This window comes from Globicephala melas, chromosome 13 (genome assembly GCF_963455315.2).
Source record: "Globicephala melas chromosome 13, mGloMel1.2, whole genome shotgun sequence".
Taxonomy (NCBI): Eukaryota; Metazoa; Chordata; class Mammalia; order Artiodactyla; family Delphinidae; genus Globicephala; species Globicephala melas.
In genome coordinates, this window is record NC_083326.1 from 4,999,195 (window position 1) to 5,022,647 (window position 23,453).

Here is a 23,453-nt window from a genome sequence, read left to right on the forward strand (position 1 = left end):
AGGGGAAGTTGGATGCTGGGATCTGTAAGGTTCTGGCAAAGACTCCACTCAGAGAAATAGACCACATTCCCCAAACCCCATACACATCAGATCAGGCTGCCCCTGTTATATTTTCTCTTTGCTCCAAGCAGCTCTTTTGACTCCCATCTGCCTCTAAGTTCCAGGTCCAGCCTTTCATCCCTGCTCTGCCCCAAACAAGAGAGGTCGTCTTCCCTGGATATAGGGTTAGGAGGCACCTCCTGCCCATTTTAGAGAGGGTGCCTTTCATCAGGTCAGTTTCTGGTGGACTTAGTTCCCCTGGGGCCCTCCTGTAAATGCTATAGCAGGATTTCCCAACCTCAGCACTACTGACATTTGGGGCTTCTTTGTTGGGGAGGGAAGTCTTGTGCATTGTGGGATGTGTAGCAGCATTCCTGGTCTCTACCCACTAAATGCCAGCAGCACCCACCCTCCCCACATCTGTGACAATAAAAATGTCTACAGACATCACCAAATACCCCCCTGGAGTGGAGAGGGGGGCAAAATCGCCCCGTTGAGAACCAGTGTGCTGTAGCAATTTGACTGGGAACCACTGGAGGGCAAGGACTATGCCGGCACTTCTGATAGCTCAGTCCAGTGGCCAGTACAGAAAACCAGACGGTGTGATCTTGGTCAGGACACCTCTACCCTAACCTCTCCGGGCTTCAGTGTCATCCTCTGTACTGATAATAATGGCCAATGTGCTCGGGGCTGGCACTGTGCTAAGCACTTTGCATGGATTTTTTCATTTAATTCTCACTTAACCCTCACAATGTTTTTCTGGAAAAGGTATTTTACAGGTGAGGAAGTTAAGGCCCAGAGTAGTCAGGTAACTTACTCAAGAGCAGACAGCAAGAAGGAAGACGGTTTGACTCCCGAGCCACAGTCTGTACCCCCTCCCTCAAAGAGGGCCTTGGGCCTGAGACCACTTCTGAAGTCCTCTGCGGTCCCACAAATGTGCCACTCTTGATGTTGTCGCTACAAAGATAACGTCCACTGGGCATCCTGTATTCTTTTTTTTTTTTTTTTTTTTGCGGTACGCAGGCCTCTCACTGCTGTGGCCTCTCCCGCTGCGGAGCACAGGCTCCAGATGCGCAGGCTCAGTGGCCATGGCTCATGGGCCCAGCCGCTCCGCGGCACGTGGGATCTTCCCGGACCGGGGCACGAACCCGTGTCCCCTGCATCGGCAGGCGGACTCTCAACCACTGCGCCACCAGGGAAGCCCCATCCTGTATTCTTTAAATACAGGATGCCCCGCCATCCACAATACAGCTTGCTCATGTCAATCAATCCGCTCCTACTACATTCTGTGCCAAGATCCAGCTGTCAATGAGTCATGGTGTTTACCTCTAGAGAGGAGGAAGATTTTAAAAGCCTGCTGGACATTTATTTACAACCATGGTAAGGGCTAAGAGAGGGCCTGACCCAGGCCAGAGGGTCAGGAAAGGGACAGCCTAGCTGCTCTCTGATGGGTGTGCAGGGGTTAAAGCCATGAAGGTGAGGGAGGCCAGTGCCCAGAGAGAGCAGGTGTGTATATCCTGAGGTGGAAAAGAGCGCTGCTTGTCCTAGAAACCAAGGGAAGAGGGAGAGGGAGGAAGCAGATGACGTGGGCGGGACCTGTGGGCCCTGGTAAGAATTTCTACCTTTATCGGAGAAGCAGCAAGAAACCCTTAGGGGGTCTAAATAGGGAGAGGTGGGGTCAGATGAGCATACTCACCAGAGCAGCTACTGTGTGCTATGTGAAGACCAGGGTGGGGACGGGGTTGGCAAGAGAAAATGCAGAAGGATCTGTTGGGCTGCTGGGCGGGTCCAGCAGAGGGTGACAGGGGGCATGGAGGGACTGGCAAACTCCAGAGACACTGAACGTGCAGGTCGTAGGGACGCAGGTAGGGCTGAAGCAGGAGGCCTGGAGAACCATGGTGCTCTTTATAAGAGGGGGGGACCCAGAGTGTGGGGTCCAGGTCAGGAGGTCCGTGTGGGTGCCCTGCCCTTGAGGGGTGCTATGCACGACAACAACGGACTGAACGACTGACTGATCTACCAACTGATTCATGGATAAATGATGCCCAAACCTCTTTCCTGGGATGGCGCTCAGTGTGAGGCCGCCACCGACTTAGGACTCACCCTGGTCAGAAACACAGCCAAACCACAGAAAAGACACCTGCAGGCGGCCAAGCCCTGGGGAAAGAGCCCATACGATGAAAATGTAAGTTATTATTACTATTACCTTATCAGATCTGACGAGAGCGCAGTCAAAGGTGGGCCCGCCCCGCAGCGTGTAGTGTGATACAAATGGACTCTCAGGTGGCAGTTGGCTGTTGCGTCGATTCTTATTCACGCAGGAGCTAAATCATGGTGCTAATGTGAACCATGTGTGAAATACCCCTTTTACATGCACTAGCAATGAAAGGTCTTCGCAGACCTATAGCCAAATGAATGTACTTCTGAATAATGGGAATCTGCACGTGGGCATTATTTTATGACCATGCACAAGCCAGCGTCATCAAACCTTTGATGTCACGTTATAGAAAGCACTCCAGCCACACAGGGAGGTGAGGAGACACCAGCACGGAGCCCCTCATGGAGAAAGGGACACGGAACTGCTATCCAGGGCCTGAGGATTTTAAAACTGTACTTAACACCATTAGGTTGCTCCGAGAACCACAACACGTGAGGATAGGAATGGACCTCAGGCCCTCAGCTCACCTGTGCGATGCATGAGGGAAGGGACTTGTACAGAATTGCCCGGTTCATCAGTTGCAGATCTGGGACAGGAATCCACACCCTCTCACTGGTTCAGGCCATGGTGCTTCTTCCGCTGCACTCAGGACGCCAGGAAACCTTTATAGAGATTCCCAGTCTCTCAGGCCCTGGCGGGAGTCTTCATTGAAACCCCCAGAGGAAATGAGAGTAAAGACTATTTCTACCAGCCCAAGTTGGCAGACAAAGGACACTGCATCCTGGCAGATGTTTTGGTGACTATGGGATGCTAGGGGACTGGGGGAAAGTTGCTTGGAAGACAGGGAAATGGCATAGGAATCTGGGAACAAAGCCCTATTGGCTTATCTGTTTATAAATAATGTATATTCTGCCTACTTCTAGAAAAGATTTGGGGTGGTTTGCAATTTAAAACACATACATGCAATAAAATAGCTCAGACTGACATCAGATTGCAGAACTGTTTTTAACAACAAAAAAAGTTGGAAATGACCCAGGTGTCCCTCTATAGGGGGCTGGTTTAAAAAAACTGTCCATGTATCCAGTGGAATACTACACAGCTATTTTTAAAAATGAGGAATTTGCTCTGCGTACTAATATGAAGAGATTTCACGGACATATATTTAAGGAAATAAAAAAGCAAGGTGCAGAATATACAGTAGGCTATCTTTTGTATGGCAAAGTGGTTAAGAATATATATTCAAATTTCTCCATTTTAGCATAAAGAAAACACTGAAAGAATAAACCTAGAAGTTATATAAATGGTGGCCTATAGGGGGCAACGGGGGGAGAGTGAAATCTCAGTATATACCTTTGTATGTCATTTTGATTTTTGAACTGTATAAAGTGCTTCACCTACTCAAAAATTCTAATTCAATTAAACACAGAGGAAAGGGGAAATGGGAAATAATTCTAGATGCAAGAGCCCAAAATTTCTCCCTTCTGCCCCCTCCAAAAATGGATGCTAAAAGTGCCGTGCCTGGAATCCCACGGTCACATGGACCCAGAAGTGGAGGGCGCGTCACAAGTGGAGGCCGGGCGTGGAGTGAAAATGGGCAGCCTGCTGGGGTTGGCTGCAGGGGCCTGCCCTTCCTGACTCATCACCGGAGGCAGCAAGAAGCGAAGGGCTGGGACCTGCCCCAGGCCAACATCACTCAAGGCCTACCCACCTCTGGAGGGCTATGCCCCAGGTCTGCTCCCTGACTCAATCCCGACTCACGGCTACCACGGCTCCTGACATCAAGTGGTTCCGTAAGCAACCAAACTGCATTAAGTACCATGTTCACATTCTTAGGCTCTGCCTGCCAAGCCCACCCCACTCCGGGCCTTCCCCTCTGTATCGCCAGCATGGCCCTGGTTCCCCCAGCTCTGGGGGGCAGTGCCCTGGGCCCTCGCGTTCCTCAGCCACAGTACTTGTTGGAGAAGAATTCTGGAGAGGTGAGAGGGCAGCACCCTCAGCTAAGGACGGTGACTTCGGCCGTGTAAGCGAGCTCTTCCCCTCCCAGGCTCCTCTCTGATTCCCTCCCAGAGTAGGAGGTGGCAGCCAACCATCACATCCATTAAAATGTACTGCTACCACCCTGACATCCACTGAGGAGGCGGAATTAACTCTAGCCTATTAATAAAGTATATCCATATTATAGAAAACCATGTTATAAAAAACTAGAGTGATGCGTACGAGGAGTTTTTAAAAGATTATATTAAGTAAAAACACGAGCTGCAGAACATAATACAATACATAGCTTGATCCCATTTTTGTGTAATATTGATCTATTTTTCCAGATCCATGGTAACAGTATAAATACAGATAGTGATATGAATGTAACAGTTCCCTGAATTCTTGACAGTGATGATCTCTGGGGTGGGGGTGGGGGTGTCTCACAATTGCCTTCACTTTCTCCAACACGCGTATATTATTTTGTTTTCTTATACAAAGCAATTATTATTTTTGTAATCTGAACATAGATCTCTCTCATGCATTGCATACGTTGCTGGTCTGGTGGGTCTAGTCGGAGATTCAGTGGAAGAACTCCCCTCCCGACCCTGCACCATCCAGCAGGTGGGAAACTGAAGCCCAGAGAGGTCAAGTGACTTTCTTGGCATCACACAGTGAGTTAACAGCAAAGCTGGGCGGAGAGCTCCTATCTCCTGACTCAGCCCTGCACTCTTTCCACTACACCTTGTAGCCTGAAAATAAAATCAGTGTGTATTTGTGGAGGGTTCTTTATGTGGTTGGTAGGGGAAAATAGGGGGAATATTGGCAAAAAACAAAACAAAACAAAAAAAAACTTGGCACTCCAGGAGTCATTACCTGGCTGCCAGGTCAATACCACCTCCATTGACTCATGAAATATTCCAGACAAGTATTCACTTAAAGATGAAACATTAACTGTAAATCAACACCTGGAGTGAGTGCTAAGTTACAAAGTGAATTAGAATAATTGGGTAAATCGATGGCCGGTCTCAGCCCCAATGGCCACCTGACTGTTACCCACCAGAGCTGGGAGAAGGTCTACCCTCTGACTCAGAAAAACAACTGAAGGTCAGGGTCAGGTGAGGCTCCTTTAAGGAGTATCTCTCTAACATAAAAATAATTGCCACTGCCTCCCCAAAAGCACCTGAAATGGCAGGATGCACATTAATCAATGAACAAGTGTCATTAAATCTTGTGTTGTACGGGGCTCGGAAGGCCTGGCTCACAGGCATAAAGACGGTGGCCTCTTCCATACGGTCACTGCTTTACAGCTCGGAAAGGCTTTCACTCATCCCGCTGGAGCCTCTTGATGTCACGTGGCCAGCAGTTCTCAACCTTTGTTTTGTGTCTGAGGAAGCAGTTCCATGACTTGCTCAGGGTCCCACAGGGCAGTTTCCAAGGCAGAGCTGGACACCAGATCTGCCAGACTTGGTCCCGTGTGCTTCTCTCACACCCCGCCCTGCTGGGGGCACCAGCGTCCGGAAAAGTAGACGAGCGGCCTCTGGGAAAGTGGAATGGCCAAAACACACAATACAAAGCAGTCTAGAGTCGGGGCTACGTCTCTCCCCACTGGACCACCAGTGGACACCTTTTGCCACTCTGAGATTTTTGTCTTTTGAGGACAGTTTGCATGTGTGGGTTTGCATATGAAATACACACGAACACATTTTTTAAATGCTTGACTAACTCTTTATACTTCTTGAAGTGTTTCTGCATACACTGCCCATTAAACTCTCTTTCTGTAGGTAAACGATGTCAGCAGGACAGGTAATCTAATTATTTCCAGTTAACAGATAAGGAAACCAAGGCTCGGGGCAACTTGTCCCATGTCTTATTACTTCTCAGTGGCAGAGGGGGAAGCCAAGGGCTCTCTCTGGATCATTTCATTTCATGCTCCCAATTCATTCATTTCATTTCATCCTGGGAGAGAGGCGTGGTTGCCCCATCTTACACCTGTGGACACAGAGGCCCAGGGAGACTAGGCCACCTGCCCCAAGTGGCAGAGCCAGAACCCAGCACCCTGGGCCCACAGCTGGGTGTGAGGTGTGCAATTGCAGGGAAGGTCCACAGTGGGGCAGGCGTTGAGTAGGTCCTTCCCCAAATACCAATACTAACAATAGCTTTCTGAGCTTTCAAATGTGCCAGGAGTGGGCTGAGCTCTGTCCACACAGGACTCTTGAGGACAAGGCATGTGGCCCAGTTGTCTCTGAATCCTTGAATGGCACAGAGCTGAGCCCCCTTGTTGACCTGAAGCACCCACCACAACCCTGTCCTTTTCTAGGACCTTTTCTTCCATTTCTGCTGTGCAAATTAAAGGACAGTGTGGGCTCTTACCTAACAAGTGCCTTTTTAAAAAATATATTTATTTATTTATTTTTGGCTGCGTTGGGTCTTCGTTGCTGCACACGGGCTTTCTCTAGTTGTGGTGAGCGGGAGCTACTCTCCATTGCAGTGCACGGGCTTCTCATTGCAGTGGCTTCTCTTGTTGCGGATCACAGGCTCTAGGCGCGCACGCTTCAGTAGTTGTGGTCTGCGGGCTGCAGAGCGCAGGCTCAGTAGTTTTAGCACACGGGCTTAGCTGCTCCGTGGCATGTGGGATCTTCCCGGACCAGGGCTCGAACCCGTGTCCCCTGCATTGGCAGGCAGATTCTTAACCACTGAGCCACCAGGGAAGCCCCACTAACAAATGCCTTTGATGGCCATTCATGCCAAATAACGCCATGCACACCCCCTGGGAGGAGTGAGAGCCCCCCATCCAGCTCTCCACACCCAAGAAACTGAACTGGCTCCCAAGGCTGCCTCAAATCCCTTCACCTTTACTGGAGCAACTGCAGCCCACCTTTTGCAAGATTTCCACTCAGGCCATCTTCTCTCTCTGCCCTAGCAATGATTTGCTGATGATAATAAACATTTCCACATGAAGGCTTGGGTGTCTCTGAGTCATAATTTATTGCTTTGTTTCTGTGGTTGATACTTTTTTTTTTCTTTTTGCTTAGAAGACAGGGCAGGAGTGAATGAGCCTGGACGGGATGAGTAATCCCAGCTTCTCTAAACTCTGGTGGGAAGACGGAAACGAGGGGTGGAGCCGGAGAGGAGAGGATGGGAGTGGCTGGCAGGGCCGGGCAGGGGGAGCACGACCCCAGTTCCGGACAGGGAAGACTTGGGTCCCCAAGTCAGATAATACTGTAATCCAAACAGGGTTTATGTGCTCAGCTGCAGCCTGTGGGCGTGTGGAAGCGGGAGACAGGGAAGTATTCTAGCTGAGTGATCCATAACCAACAAAGGGATGGTCTGTCCAAATCTTCCCCAGGCTTCAAGGCCCAGGTCAAGTGCCACCTCCTCCAGGTGGCCTTCAAGGATCACTCCAGCCAAGAGCAATTCCCTTTTCCTCTGAATCTGAACCTTTCGTTTATCACTAGGGTTAGATGGCTTTGCCCCGTCACTGTTTATTTGTACTGCTTCTCCAGTTCCGTCGTGAGCTCCCAAAGGGCAGAGAACTTGTTTTTACCTCCTCTGTACCTTTTAAGTTTGTGACACCCAGGATAGTCTATCCCTTGGGTGATGTTAGACCACACCTATACACAGAGCCAGGAGTCTCCAAGCAAACATTTGTGGACCGAGTTTCAGAAAATGGCACTAAATAATAATCACACAATTTAACCTTTGGTCTTGGGCTTTATACTGCACGAGACCCTTTCATAATCTTGGAAGGTGAGTGGCAGGTGATATGAAGGTCATTTTACACGTAGGAAAACTGAGACTTAGAAAGTTTCAGTGATTGACCAATGACAAGTTAGTAAATAGAAACAGCTCTGGAACCCAGGTTTCTGACCTTCCTGATTATCCTTAGGGGAGCTGAAAGTTTCTGTCTCCTCTGAAGCACATGACAAATTATTTGGGGGAACATGGCACTGCTATGCACCACCACTCCCCCCCTCCGCGAGACGCACAGTACATGTTAACATCCATTCACAGTATAGCCGACGTTCTGAAGAAACCTGTTTGGCTTAGTTCAATGCAACCTTCTCCAAACTTACCTCACCTGGAACCCTTTTGCATGGGACACCTACAGTCTCCTGAACTGGGGAAATGTTCTACTGTCTCACTGCTACTTTCCTAAAGGGTAAATCATGTTCCCAGGAGAAGCTGTATATTATGGACGAAGAAAGGCTTAAGCTAGATGAAGAAAGCTCTAATTGTGAAATTTCAGGGCTCAGCCAACCAGCAAGGACATTTATTATTATTTTACTTTTTATTATTGAACATTTCAAATACACACAAAACAGAAGAGCATAATAAGTCCCCACATACCCATCACCAATTACCAAACCAGCTTCAACAATATTCAGCAATCTGTTCTTGCTTCATCTTTTTTTATCTAAAATATTTTAGAGAAAATCCCAGACATCATCTGTAAATACTTCAGTATGTAACACTGCTACAGTATTACACACCCTAAAAAAATTAACAGTAATTCCTGGGTATAACAGGGGCAAGACGGGAATAAAGACGCAGACCTACTAGAGAATGGACTTGAGGATATGGGAAGGGGGAAGGGTAAGCTGGGACAAAGTGAGAGAATGGCATGGACATATATACACTACCAAACGTAAAACAGATAGCTAGTGGGAAGCAGCCGCATAGCACAGGGAGATCAGCTCGGTGCTTTGTGACCACCTAGGGGGTGGGATAGGGAGGGTGGGAGGGAGACGCAAGAGGGAAGAGATATGGGGACATATGTATATGTATAACTGATTCACTTTGTTATACAGCAGAAACTAACACACCATTGTAAAGCAACTATACTCCAATAAAGATGGTAAAAAGATTTTTTAAATATAAAAATAAAAAAAAATAATAGTAATAATTCCCAGGTATCTAACGCACAGCCTGTCCCTAACCTCCTTGATTCTCTCAAATAGAGTCAAAGTAGACTTGAGTCATGAGTCAAACTGGACCCACAGAGGCCATTCGGTTGGCATATCTCTTAAGACTCTAAATCTGTAACAATTCCCTCACATCTCGCCATTATTTCCCCTGGACCTCCTGTTGGGAAGACAGGGCATTTGTCCTGAGGAGCCCTCTCGTTTTGGATCTGGTGGCGGCCTCTCTGTGCTGGGCTTTCCCATGTTCCTCCAGCTTCTGCACAAGGTGGTCGTTAGATTTACAGGCAGGAGCAGTTTTTTTTGTTTTGTTTTGTTTGTTTGTTTGTTTGTTTTGCGGTACGCGGGCCTCTCACTGTTGTGGCCTCTCCCGTTGCGGAGCACAGGCTCCGGACGCACAGGCTCAGCGGCCATGGCTCACGGGCCCAGCCGCTCCGCGGCATGTGGGATCTTCCCAGACCGGGTCACGAACTCATGTCCCCTGCATCGGCAGGCGGACTCTCAACCACTGCGCCACCAGGGAAGCCCTAGGCAGGAGCAGTTTTATGTTCAGCTTTATGGTGGGAAAGTGTCCTGGGTGGTGCTGTGTCCTTCCCGTCACATCACATCTGGTGGTCCACTTTTAGCAAAGCTAACATTGATCCATGGCTTTGGATGCTGGGGGGATATATCTTTTTGAGCAACTAGGTCTTCCCAGTATCTCCAAAGTCGTATCACATTCTCGAATTTGGTTCTAGATACATCTCTAGCCTGGGATTTCATGGAGGACCCTCTACTACCGTCAGCTCCAAAATTCTATCAGCCTATCCTTTCCTAGGCTATCTCTGGGTGACCTTTTACCTTTTTTTTTTTTTTTTTTAATAAAGAAAAGACACTTTTAAATGACCAGACAAGCCAGGGACCCTGTCTTCCCTTCTGGCCAGGTGCTACCAGCAACTCCATGGGCTTAGCGGGAGTCCCAAGGTCTCCACAGCCCATGGATTCCTCCACCCATCTCTTAGAAGATGAGTCAGAATCTCAAGGAGAACAAGAACACATAGCTGAACATGATAAATATGCATCCAAAATTTTTAAAAACCAAATTACACAAATCATGCTTATTCTGAGAGGTTCGTTTTGCCAGGGGTCCCTAGTGCTCCAATCAGCATAATTAAATAGCAGGGTGTCTCTAGAATTGATTGTGGTTTTCACATTTTTTATCATCCAAGGACCATTTCAGCGAGATGATTTTAAGCTAATAAGAACCCCCAAATTAGAAACTAATTAAGGAGATGGAAAATACAAACGTATTTGTTTTTAGTCAGGCACTATTTTTATCAGAGGAATCATGAAAAATTAAAATTGTCAAGTACCAACATGAAGGTTGTCAGTCAAGGGCAATGTGGCTTTCCACCTCTCCCTGCTGCAAAATTTTAAGGTGATATATCAGAAGCTGTTCCCTGTGGGCCCCCAGGAAGCAATAAAGAGACTAATTTTGAAGAGCAGAATTACACACTGCTAGACTTGACGAGGAAAAGGGGGTTGCCATAATACTCTCAACTCTTTGGTGATTAAAATTCATAGCACCTCTTGCTTTTTGAATGCATGTGTGCCTGGCAACAGCATTAAATCATTGCAGGGCACTTTCTCATGCTCATTTAACAGATGAGAACGTTAAGGCCCGGGGAAGTTGAGAGATGTGTACAGGGTCACAAAGCAAACTTAGAAAGAATCTAGACTATATCGCTACCTAAATATGCTTGATTTTATGACACTCCCTCCTCATCGTCCCCCACATGCGCCATAGATTACCTTTTAAAATAGATGCTAAGTCACAATGACACTGCTTTGGAGGACTCTTAGGATTCGTGACAGCCTTGAGAGCTCAGGGCCCAGGAGAGGGACAGGAAGCAGAAGCCAGCTGCCCCCGGGGGGAGGAACAACACAGGGACCCACAGACGGTTGCGGTGAGCATCCAAGGACTACTGACGCAACCTCACACAATTAGATGTTGACTCAACCTTGAAAATGTCATTTCAGTCCCCAGGGCTGGAGAATTCCCATTCGTCTATAGACTTTGCACTGATTCCAGCATGGCTGACACCCGGTTACTCTTTGCATCACCGACCTGTACCTCCCTACCCTGCTCCCTCCACCCCAGCCCTAAGGACAGGGGATCTACCTGCAGACACTCTATTCAAACCTCCTTTCCCATCGCAGAATTCTCACCAAATCCAAGCCAGGCAGGTGAAGAGAACCCTTCCTTAGCTCCAGGCCTCTCTCCCCTCAGGCCCAGAAAAGATGGATTGGGAACATTCTTGATAACCTTGATAATCTAGGGCAGATTCCAAACTCAGGGGGATGAGTTAGAGACCCCACACAACAGGCTGAAGAAAACAGGATGTCAGGGAAACCTGCCACTGACACACAGGAGACAAAGGATTATTAGTTGAGAGGTGCTCGCCCGGCAGGGAGGAACCCCCAGGGGAGCACTGAGCGGGGCCCACGGATGGGAGGACAGTGCGTGATGATGGCCCAACCTGCCACGTGATGCCAAGTGGAAGGGCACGTTTAGAATCAACCCAGCTCCCAACCAAGAAACCACGCCAGGTAGGGAATTAAGAGTCTTAATAACATTTTATAATTGCATGCAGGTCTTTCACATTCACTATCTCATTTGAGTCTCAGAAAAACGCCAAAGGCAGAAATTATTTAACCCATTCCTCAGGTGGGGCTGGGCTTAGGGGAACTGGATTTTGTGGAGTGCCAACCTTATGCCAGTGACATGTGTCAGGACACATACGTAGCAATTACTATTTTCTGCTGCTGTTGGGAGCCCGTGACTGGGGCAGATGTCATTCACAGAGTAATAAAAAGTACCCTCTCCCAAGCCCAGAAGGAGCAGCCATGTCTATGACAGCAGGCTCTCTGGCCCTCACAGGGAGTAATCTGTACTTTTATGGCTGGTAAAGAAAGGAGGCAGGTAAGGTAGGGATGGGCCTTTGTTTCAAAGGCTGAGGCTGGGAGACAGGAGAGAAAGGGGATGAAGGACAAGCAGCTTTTCGAGTATGGTGCCTGGGTCGGGTCCCAAGACACTTGGGATGGCTTAGGTGATGGGTCCTCGGGTGGCCGGCACCCCCTCGGCCCACTGAAACACAGTGCCACGGTGGTGTCCATCCTCTAGAGATGAAAGCCCGGGGGCCCCCGCCTTCTCTACGGCAGAGCCGACACAGGGGCACAAGCTGCCTGAATGTCCTCTCTTCTCAACACGTCTGTAAATTCCTGGACCCACCCCTCCCTCCCTCCATCCTACGCAGTGCCCAGAAAGCTTCCCCAGGCCCAGCAACTGCCGCAGCACTCACAGGCAATCAGCATTTCTGAGTGTTCGGATCCACCTTAAACTACATTTTCCACGGCCAGAGGAATGCCGAGAACCAGGTTTTCAAAGCCCAGGCCTCAAACCCTGGTCACAATCAGAAGCCCTGGGAATTGGGATGCGTTTCTCCCAGCCTTCTTTGCTCCCTCCCCTCTCAGACCATAAGCTCCTCCAAGAGCAGAACAATGGAAGAAAACTAAATGATTGATCACTTACTATGGTGCCAGCTGCTGTGCTAAATGTTTTTCATGTTTCATTTTATTTAATTCTCCCAACCAGCCTGTGAGTGAGAAAGTCTTGTCTCCATTTTGAAGACAGGAGCCTGAGGCTCCCAGAATCCCAGATCTGTCTCCACTCCCATGTTTTTTCCTCTGCCCCATGTTCCCTCCCCTGGGAGCAGACATACCTCATACATCTTTGTATGTCTGGCACGTTTGCACGTAGTACAAAATAGGTACTCGGTAAATATTGGGAAACTAGGTTAAGAAACTTCTAGATTCAACCCTTTGTTCTTTCTTGACTTAATCAGAAAGTATTTTGCCCCTTACCTTCCTTAGGCTAAGTCCTCACTCACCCACCTGTAGGGCTGGGCCTCTTCTACCTCCTCCTGCCCCCACATCACCTCCCATCACGAGGGCCCACAGGGTCAGCCCTGCCCAGGTCCCCAGTCAAGCCTAAAATGCACAGACTGCCTGCTCCACTGAGAGGTGGGGGTCTGAGAATAGCCCAGAGCTGGTACACTAGGGTCTAGGGTGCCCGGGGACACAGCTAGCCCCAGGAGACTGTGAAGATACCAGCTCCCTCCAGGCCTAGCCAGACTCCTAACTATCCTCACCAGGGTCCCCAAAGCTCGATTCCCCTGCCATTTGTTCATATAGACAGGAGCCAAGTCCTGGGCCCACCTGGTACCTGTGGCTGAGACATTTCCTAGAGCTGGGCTCAGCTTTCTGGATTCCTTCTTCATCTTATTCTCTCTTCCTGACTTAGAACAAGGCCACCCAGAAGTCCTAATGCTCTGCCCCTCCCCACTCCTTGGCTTGGCTTTGTGGACCCTGACACTGGCCTGCACTGGAATGGAATTTGCCACACCCTCTTGGGCCTCCTGCCCCAGGTCATTGGCCCTCTCCCCCTGCCCTGGTCAGTTTCCCAAGGCCCCAAGCTATTTTTGCTCCCGCCCCAGCCTGCCGTTTTCCCCATGGCGGAAATCGCCAGAGTGGTACCCAGGATGACACACACAGTGACGACCAGATGGCCAATGGAACAGGCCCTCCACTACGTCAGAGCTCATCTTCGGGGTCTCCAGTCCCACTGGACCCTGGTCCTTCCAGCCTCAGGGTCCTGCCCTCCAGGCTCTGGGGACCTTCTCAATGCTTTCTGCCTTGGCTGACCTCCTCAGATTACCTGCTAGACCCAGGGTGTCTGCCAGCCCCCACCTGTGCTCTCCAGACCACCACCCATGACCTCCCCAAGTCAGCCTTGGTCATCTGTTACTTGCCCTGGCATCCTTGGAGGGACGAAGGCAGCCACAAAGTCCCTATTTCCTTTTTTACAAGAAATACCAACCCCTCACCTCACCCGTCATTCAAGAGATCTGACCCAACCCAGAAGCCTTCTCAGACAATAAGGCCTCCAGGTCTATCCCTTAGGTACCACTGATCCATGAAAGAGCTCCTGCACCCCTCGCTGCCTGTGTTTCCCCACTGGCATCCATGCCCTGCTTCCCAAGGGAGCTGATGGGAAATAATGACTTCTTGATTTGTTACTCTAAGGCCTTCAAACAAGAGCGGCTACATCCATATGGCATCAGGCCTTCCTATAAGGTATAGTAAGTGAACCCACCTGATGCTAAACCTGCTGGTGCCTAGCTCCAGCAAGAGCTTGGGGCAGGAACTAATAACTATAAAGCATCCATCTATTATCTTACCAGGCCTTACTCTGCTTTGTCTGCATGGCTATCCTCCCAAGAGTTGACATTTTACGTCTACTGCAGGCTGATAGATTCTCCTACCTGCCACACATCATTCAGAAAGGACTGATGAACCTCAGGTTCATTACCTGTCATCACACCGTGGACATGTCACTTGGGGCCGAAGTATCAATTCTTCGTGAGTCTCCCCGGTGATACAGTCTCCCGACTTGGAGGCTCCAGGTCCCACGAGCTGCAGGCTGCGCTCACTCCTCAGGCCCTGGTGGCCTTCATGCCATCCCTTACTGCTCTCCTGGCTGGCCTACTCCTCATGGGTAGTAAGGCCTTCTGAGTTCCCAGCTGCTTCAGAGGAGACCTGTAGGAAGAACAAAGGTCCCTGTGACCTACCAGGGCCAGAGACACATGTCCAAGTTTTAGCTGTTCTAGAACTTTCCAGCCATCTTTTTCCTCTCTCTCTCTTTATTATTAGATCTTGTAACTCCAGGTGACTATACAGAGTCTACCTCAGCTAGGGACTTCACTGCCAATGTGCCACCCACCAACCCTACCCCCCAAGCCTCAGCATGCGTGTGCCAAACACACACATCCCCTCATTCTTATCTCCTTACCTTGGCATATGTCGTTTCATCTGCCTGAAAGACCCACCTTCAGTCACTCATCCTACCCACCATTCAGAGTTTAGCTCATACCCACCAACAGAACCTCATTGCCCCAGGAAAGAGGAAGGACCTGGGTGTCCTCCCTCCACCAATGAGACCCACAAGGAACAAGGCCATGTCTACCAGGGACACGCCTCCACTCTTACAGCCCAGGCCCTGGGTCAAGGCTTCCGGTGTGCTGTGGTTTGGGGGCTCCAGGAAGGCCACCCACCTGTGGCCTCCTTTCACAGCCCTTCGCTCAGAGTGAGAGACAAGGGTACAGATGCAAACCTCGCTGGGTGAGGGACACAGACACTGCTCTGCTGAGTGACCACATTTCAGAGCCAAGACCACAGCTCACACTCGGGGGTGGCAGGGGGCAGGTAGGAAGGGGCCCCAACGAGAAGAAGCCGCGCCTCAGCACGCAGATCTCCTGGGTTCTGGAGACCGGGGCCACACTGGCCGTAGCCCTGCATCTCTGACCAGGCATGGCCTCCAGCTCCCGGGGCCACTGCCCAGACAGCTGTGACCCTGAGCACCACCCCAACCTCGGGGTCCTCTGGGCCTCAGTGGGCCCACGGCTGAGAAGGGGCTGTGGCAGGTGGAGAGTGTCCACCAGGGCATCCAGCGCTGCAGGAAAGGGGGATCACCATGGACAGGGATGAGGGTAGCAAAGGGAGGCAGGGACCTGGAGTCCCATGGATTTTGTAAGCCTAACAATGACAATGTCTTACACACATACCCTGATTTATACCCTTCAAGCTGCTTTGGCATCCACTGAACCCATGTGGTTTCACAGTAGTGACATAAAGGGGTATTTTTTTTTAAGGTTGTTTTAGAGATGAGGAAACAAAAGCACAGAAAGGTTGAGAATCTCACTCAAGATCCCACAGGAAGGTAGTGAAAGAGTCAAGACTGGCATTTCTGACTCCCAGTTATCATTCTTTTCAGCAAGCCCCTTGGCCCTGGGTTAATTTCCTACCACGTCAGGGGAATGGTGGGTCGGTAGGAGCGGGGAGGATGACGGGAACAGAGGCATGCTTGGCCTGCTGTGGGGGGATGGGGAGAAGAGAGAACAGGAGGAGGATGGAGCCTGTGGTTTCTCCCCTGCTGGGAGGGTCTAGGCGAAGAAGACACAGAGAAGAGAGTGATAAACAGGGAAGGCAGGAATGTGGAGGCCCCTAGCTGACAGGAGCAGCTCAGGCAAAGAGGGTGCTGCTGTGATAAACAGCCACAGCTTGGGAGTGGGGAGGGGGGCAGGGTGCCGACACTGAGCCTCCAGGGCAACCTGGCTTTACAGCTCTGGCCTCCGAGGCATTGCTGGGCAAGGCAGCCCTGGGGATTAGAAGCCCCTCTGAAAGAACAAAGCAGTTATTGGTATTACCTTCTAAAAGCATATACACACATCAGTGCTCTTTTGTATATGGGATATATTCCTGAATAATGAAAATGAAAAAACGCCACCGCGAAGTTCCAGCCCTACGAAGAAAGATCTCAGCTGCTCCTGGACAATGGGATTCTCTGCTTGATTCCAAACGCTGCTCTACTTCTGCTCTCCAGGAAGAAGTCACAACCTAGAAAACTCCTATCCGGCAGGAAGGCAGGCCAAGATCCTTCTAGAATAGGCAGCACAGGCCAAAGGCCAGGAAACCCAGGATAGGTGGCAATGTATGGAGTTCAGCGGAAAAAGGACGCAAACACCAAAGGCAGCCAGGAGCTCGGTGCAGGCCCACATGCCCAACGGACCACACCTCAAAACATCAGGCTACGGGAAGAATGGAAAGTCATCCCCTGGTGTTATTATCATCGCTCTGTGTCCCAGGCACCCCGGGGAAGGGGAGGGGGTCCTTGTTCTACCTAGTAAGACATGAGCCCTACTACACGTGCACCAGATGCCGTGGGGAAAGGAGGAGAAACTGCACCCTTCAGAAGCTGGTTACCAGCCTGTCCCATGGGCTGCAGGATCACCTGGCAGCTGTAGCTCCGGAAGCAAACAGCTAGAGCACGTCAGTTTTTGCTGGGGGTGGGAAAGTGGGGATCGGAGTCCTTCTGAGACCTCCTGCAAGGTGGGGTTGAAACATATTCACAGCAGATGGTGCTGTCGCCCTCACTCGGGATTCTCATTCCTAATTATCTGTGCTGTCAGCAAAACAATTAACCCTCCAAGAAAAACTGCGCCATCCACTCTCAACCATATGAAAAGACAATTTTTCCCAAGGACGGGACACTTAGGGCAGCAGCAGAGGGAAAGTAGGGCAGCCTTGTGTTCGATTCGGGATCTCACTCTCCCTGGGCGATTTCACCATCCTCTGACCTCCGTGGTCTGCTGCATGCATCGCATGGCCGCCCCTCCCACCTCTGAGCCTGCATTTCCTTTACCATAAAAAGAGGGGGTGAGTCCAATCCCTAGGGTCCCCTTCAGTCCCACAGTGCTAGCATGCTACAAGCATGGCTCTTTTCCTTTGAACTTTAAGTTCCTTGGGAGTAGAGATTGAGTTTCCATTTGTTCCTCCATTCATTTGCTCACTTGCTTATCTGCTTATCTGTTCATTCATTCATTCACTCATGCATTCAGTCAGTTATATAGGAGATACGAAGAGACTATCTCTTCAGCCTTCTGGACCACTGCATGGAGCTCTCTTCCCCTGGGATGTGGAGGGAGGAGGGAAGGATGGAGCAGGGTGAAGTGGAGGTGCAAGGGGCTTCATCCTGGGCACTGGCTTGGCATCAGCTGTAGGAGGGGAATCCCATTGCATTTGTGTTCTCTCTGAGGATTCCGCTGCAGGAAGGCAGAGTCCTCTCCAGAGAGCTGAATGTAGTAAGGAAGCCACCTTGGTCCCCAGGGCAGGCGTGCAGAGGGGTGGAGAGGTGCTATGTAAGGAGATCCGAAAGCCCCCATCAGCTGCTGTGCAGCTGGAGAGAGCACTTCGCAGGGGTTCATTAGAGACCTGAGGCATGAGTGAATGAACAAGAATGCCCCTCCTTCAAGGAACTGTTTACAAGAAAGGAGAGTTTTTATAGGGCTAAGGCATGATGTTTGTTACCCAGGGGGCTATGATTTAAGGCTGGGCTGGTTGGTCCATTTTGTCTGTTGTCAGGCACTGTCATGGGAAAAAAAGGAGAGTGAGCAAGAAATTGTAGAATGATCACTGTCGGCGCTGAAAGAGCCTTCAGGGATGACATCATCCTGGACACGTTTTGCAGGTGCCACCTGGAGAGGTTGAGGGCCTGGCTGCTCACAGACAGGGCGGGCAGAGCAATACTCTGCCGCAGCTGGCTTCACATCCAGGCCGCACTCCGGTCCCAGTCCACACAGCCTCTCAGGACCACCCCTCAGTACACTGGGGAACTCACAGGGCAGAAAGGAAGGCCCAGGTGGGGGCACCGTCTGGCCCACACCCCTCCGCAACCCCATGGGGCAGCAGGCCTCCTACTCAGGCAGTGGCAGTGCTCTGCGCACCTGGTGAAGGAGCGCAGAAAAAAAGATAGGGACGGGGCTGGGGGGGGGCGGTGGAGGGCTGGGAGCTGAGACCCCTCCTCGACCACCATTTTGCCCAGTTCAAGCCTTGTGACGTCTTTCTTCCGTCTCCCTGTCGCCCATCCGGCTACCAGCACTTGCCTTCACCCAGTGACCAAGAGCACAGGCTCGGATGCCTCGGCATAAAAGCTCCTCGGCATAAAAGGAGTGTGTTTATATTCAAAGCGGGCCGTTGCCCACTCAGAATCTGCCCACTCAAAGGCAGCACATGTGACTGCACCCCCTGCCCAGAGCCCAAGCGGGACAGACGCCAACCTCTGGCTGGAGACATTTCTAAATATGAGCGTGGCACAAAGAGTCAGGTTCCCAGGCCTCCTCTGCTCTGGAAGACCCAGCCAGGATTGTCAAGGCTGCCCGGAAGGAGAGGGCTGGGGGCAGGCAGGATCAGGAGGCAGCCAGCTGAGACAGCCATCAGCCCCAGAAACATCACCTGAACCTCTCCCTGGCCTTCCAGCCTCGTTAGGGCAAGAGAAAGGATTACCCTGCACCCAGAAAGTCTAATCAACTGCCTGAAACCCTTGGTAGCAGGGACAGGAAAGCCACTGCTTGCTCAAATGCACATGGATTAAAAATACACAAATGGAATATTTTTTCTTCCCCTCTCCTCAACCTCCTGAAGCCTGGGATGCTTGTTAAAAATAGCCTCGCTGTGGCATGGATCCTACAAAACCCAATGGCTGGCATGAAAATTAAGAAGCCATTGGAGGCGGCACTAAGTGGTTACCCCTGGGGAGTGGGCTGGGGAGGGCTGGGAGGGGGTGCTTTCAAGTGTTTGCAGACACACTTCTACACTGCTTGGATTTTTAACAAGCAGACATTATTTTTATTAGGGTTTTTTTTTTTTCAAGCCTCTGTTCTCTTTTTTTTTTACTCTTTAGTTCCTCTTCATTTTTTTTTTTTAATATATTTTTTGGCTGCATTGGGTCTTCGTTGCTGCACACAGGCTTTCTCTAGCTGTGGCGAGTGGGGGCTACTCTTCCTTGTGGTGCGTGGGCTTCTCATTGCAGTGGCTTCTCTTGTTGTGGAGCATGGGCTCTAGGTGCACGGGCTTCAGCAGTTGTGGCACGTGGGCTCAGTAGTCGTGGCTGACGGGCTCTAGAGTGCAGGCTCAGCAGTTGTGGCACACAGGCTTAGTTGCTCCATGGCATGTGGGATCTTCCCAGACCAGGGCTCGAACCTGTGTCCCCTGCATTGGCAGGCAGATTCTAAGCCACTGCGCCATCAGGGAAGCCCCAGTTTGTTTTTTTAAATGGAGATTCATCCATTGCATCCTCCACCTTAAGCTTAAGGCTCAACTTGCACTGACCTAGCAACCCGACAGCCCAGTGCTGGCTGCCCTGGTGGTGCACAGACCCTTGGCACCCAGGACACCAGGTACAAATACAGCCCAGAGTCATGAAAGGAGCACTGAATCCAGGGTCAGAGTCTCAGATCTATGGCTGTGTGACCTCAGACAAGCCATTTGAACGCTCTGGGCTTCAGTTTCCTTAACTGTAAAATGAGGCAGTTGGATTAAATTCACAACAGGTACCTTCTAGTCATAAGCATTTCACAATTTTAAGGATTGAGGAAAATATCTGAAACTTGCCCTGTGTTTGTCCCTACCATGAACGGGCAAGGGGAATGTGTCCCTGGGCAGAGATGGGGTTTTAAAATCAGGAGACGAAAGGAATCCAAATTGGAAAAGAAGTAAAACTGTCACTGTTTGCAGATGACATGATACTATACATAGAAAATCCTAAAGATGCTACCAGAAAACTACTAGAGCTCATCAATGAAGTTGCAGGATACAGAATTAATACACAGAAATCTCTTGCATTCCTATACACTAACAATGAAAGATCAGAAGAAGAAATTAAGGAAACAATCCCATTTACCATCATATCAAAAAGAATAAAATACCTAACCTACCTAAGGAGGCAAAAAACCTGTACTCAGAAAACTATAAGATACTGATGATAGAAATCAAAGGTGAAACAAAGAAAGGGAGAGACATACCATGTTCTTGGATTGGAATAATCAATATTGTCAAAATGACTATACTACCCAAAGCAATCCAAAGATTCAATGCAATCCCTATCAAATTACCAATGGCATTTTTCACAAAATTAGAACAAAAAATTTTACAGTTTGTATGGAAACACAAAAGACCCTGAATAGCCAAAGCAATCTTTAGAAAGAAAAACGGACGTGGAAGAAGCAGGCTCGCTGACTTCAGACTATACTACAAAGCTAGAGTAATCAAAACAGTACGGTACTGGCACAAAAGCAGAAATATAGATCAATGGAACAGGATAGAAAGTCCAGAGTTAAACCCAGGCACCTATGGTGACCTAATCTATGACAGAGGAGGCAAGTATATACAATGGAGGAAAGACAGTCTCTTAAATCAGTGGTGGTGGGAAAACTGGACAGCTACATGTAAAAGAATGAGCCCTACCTAACACCATACACAAAAATAAACTCAAAATGGATGAAAGACCTCAATGTAAAGCCTGATACTATAAAACTCTTAGAGGAAAACAGGCAGAACACTCTCTGACATAAATCAAAGCGAGATCTTTTTTGATCCACCTCCTAGAGTAACGAAAATAAAAACAAAAATAAACAAATGGGACCTAACTAAACTTAAAAGCTTTTGCACAGCAAAGGAAACCATAAACAAAATGAAAAGACAACCCACAGAATGGGAGAAGATATTTGCAAATGAAGCAACCAATAAGGCATTAATCTCCAAAATATACAAACAGCTCATGCAGCTCAATATCAAAAAAATAAACCACCCAATGAAAAAATGGGCAGAAGATCTAAATAGACATTTCTTTAAAGAAGACATACAGATAGCCAAAACGCACATAAAAAGATGCTCAACATCACAAATTATTAGAGAAATGCAAATCAAAACTGCAACAAGGGGGGCTTCCTTGGTGGCGCAATGGTTAAGAATCCGCCTGCCAATGCAGGGGACACAGGTATGAGCCCTGGTCCGGGAAGATCCCACATGCCATGGAGCAACTAAGCCCATGCGCCACAACTACTGAGCCTGCGCTCTAGAGCCCACAAGCCACAACTACTGAGCCCATGTGCCACAACTACTGAAGCCCATGTGTCTAGAGCCCCCGCTCCACAACAAAAGCCACCACAATGAGAAGTCCATGCACTGCAACAAAGAGTAGCCCCCGCTCGCTGCAACTAGAGAAAGCCCGTGCGCAGCAACAAAGACCCAATGCAGCCAAAAATAAATAAACAAAATTAATTAATTAAAAAGAAAACTGCAATGAGGTATCACCTCACACCAGTCAGAATGGCCATCATCAAAAAATCTACAAACAATAAATGCTGGAGAGAGTGTGGAGAAAAGGGAACCCTCCTACACTGTTGGTGGGAATGTAAATTGGTACAGCCACTATGGAGAACAGTATGGAGGTTTCTTAAAAAGACTAAAACTAGAGCTACCATATGATCCAGCAATCCCACTCCTGGGCATATATCCAGAGAAAACCATACTTCGAAAAGATACTTGCACCCCAATGTTCATTGCAGCACTATTTACAATAGCCAGGACATGGAAGCAACATAAATATCCATCGACGGATGAAAGGATAAAGATGTGGTGCATATATGCAATGGAATATTACTCACCATAAAAAAGAATGAAATAATACCATTTGCAGCGACATGGATGGACTTAGAGATTCTCATACTGAGTGAAGTAAGCCAGACAAAGACAAATATGATATTGCTTATATGGGGACTCTAAAAAAATGATACAAATGAACTTATTTACAAAACAGAAATAGAGACACAGATGTAGAAAACAAACTTATGGTTACCGGGGGGAAAGGGTGGGGGATAATTTGGGAGACTGGGATTGACACAAACTACCACATATAAAATAGATAACTAATAAGGACCTACTGTATAGCACAGGGAACTCTACTCAATACTCTGTAATAACCTGTATGGGAAATGAATCTAAAAAAGAGTGGATAGGGCTTCCCTGGTGGCGCAGTGGTGGAGAGTCCGCCTGCCGATGCAGGGGACACGGGTTCGTGCCCCGGTCCGGGAAGATCCCACATGCTGCGGAGCGGCTGGGCCCGTGAGCCATGGCCGCTGAGCCTGCGCGTTCGGAGCCTGTACTCTGCAATGGGAGAGGCCACAACAGTAAGAGGCCCGTGTATCGCAAAATAAATAAATTAATTAAATTTTATTAAATTAAATTAAATTTTAAAAAAAAGAGTGGATATATGTATAACTGATTCCCTTTGCTGTACAGCAGAAACTGACACAACATTGTAAATCAACTGTACTCCAATAAAAATGCTTTTAAAGGTTAAGCTTTCATCAAATCTAAAAAAATAAAATAAAATCAGGAGACAGGGGAGAAGGAAAGAAGCTGTTCTGAGAGCAGAGAGCAGCTCCACGCCTTGTGGATGAAGTGTGCAATTTGGAAAGAGCATCACTTTGGGACTCAAAATGTCCTGGGTTCAAATCCTGACTTCAGCTGTTAGTAACTACGTGAACTCAGGAACTGCTCATCACTGGTGCAAATGGACCTTCTCGTTTGTAACATGGGGTAGGAATATCCACATCCAAAGGCTGTCGTGGTTATTATATGTAAGGAAGTGAAAAATTACCCAGCTCATTGTAGGAGTCTAACGTCCTTTTATTCTTTTCTTCCTCCTGTCGTTTACCCTCCACTGCATTGCAGGGTGGTTAAGAGTGTGGGCTCTGGAAGCAGACTGGTCTCCCAGCTCCACCACCTATTCGCTGGTGACCTTGGGCAAGCAGTTTCATTTCTCTGTGCCTCAGCTTCTTCACCTACGAAGTGGGAGTGAGCCAGGGCTGGTTGTTTTGCTCCTGCCCCTCCTAGCCAACTGAGCCCTCAGTTTTCAATCTTGT

At 49.1% G+C, this 23,453-nt stretch overlaps 1 protein-coding gene across 1 annotated transcript in view; it reads right to left on the reverse strand.

The window, feature by feature from the left end:
* ZBTB7C (zinc finger and BTB domain containing 7C) overlaps positions 1 to 23,453 on the reverse strand; it is a 379,507-nt gene that overhangs the window by 279,321 nt on the left and 76,733 nt on the right. The window contains exon 2 of the mRNA XM_030867882.2: positions 14,504 to 14,730. The gene's annotated coding sequence lies outside the window, so the exon portion shown is untranslated. The remainder of the gene's footprint in view (positions 1 to 14,503; positions 14,731 to 23,453) is intronic.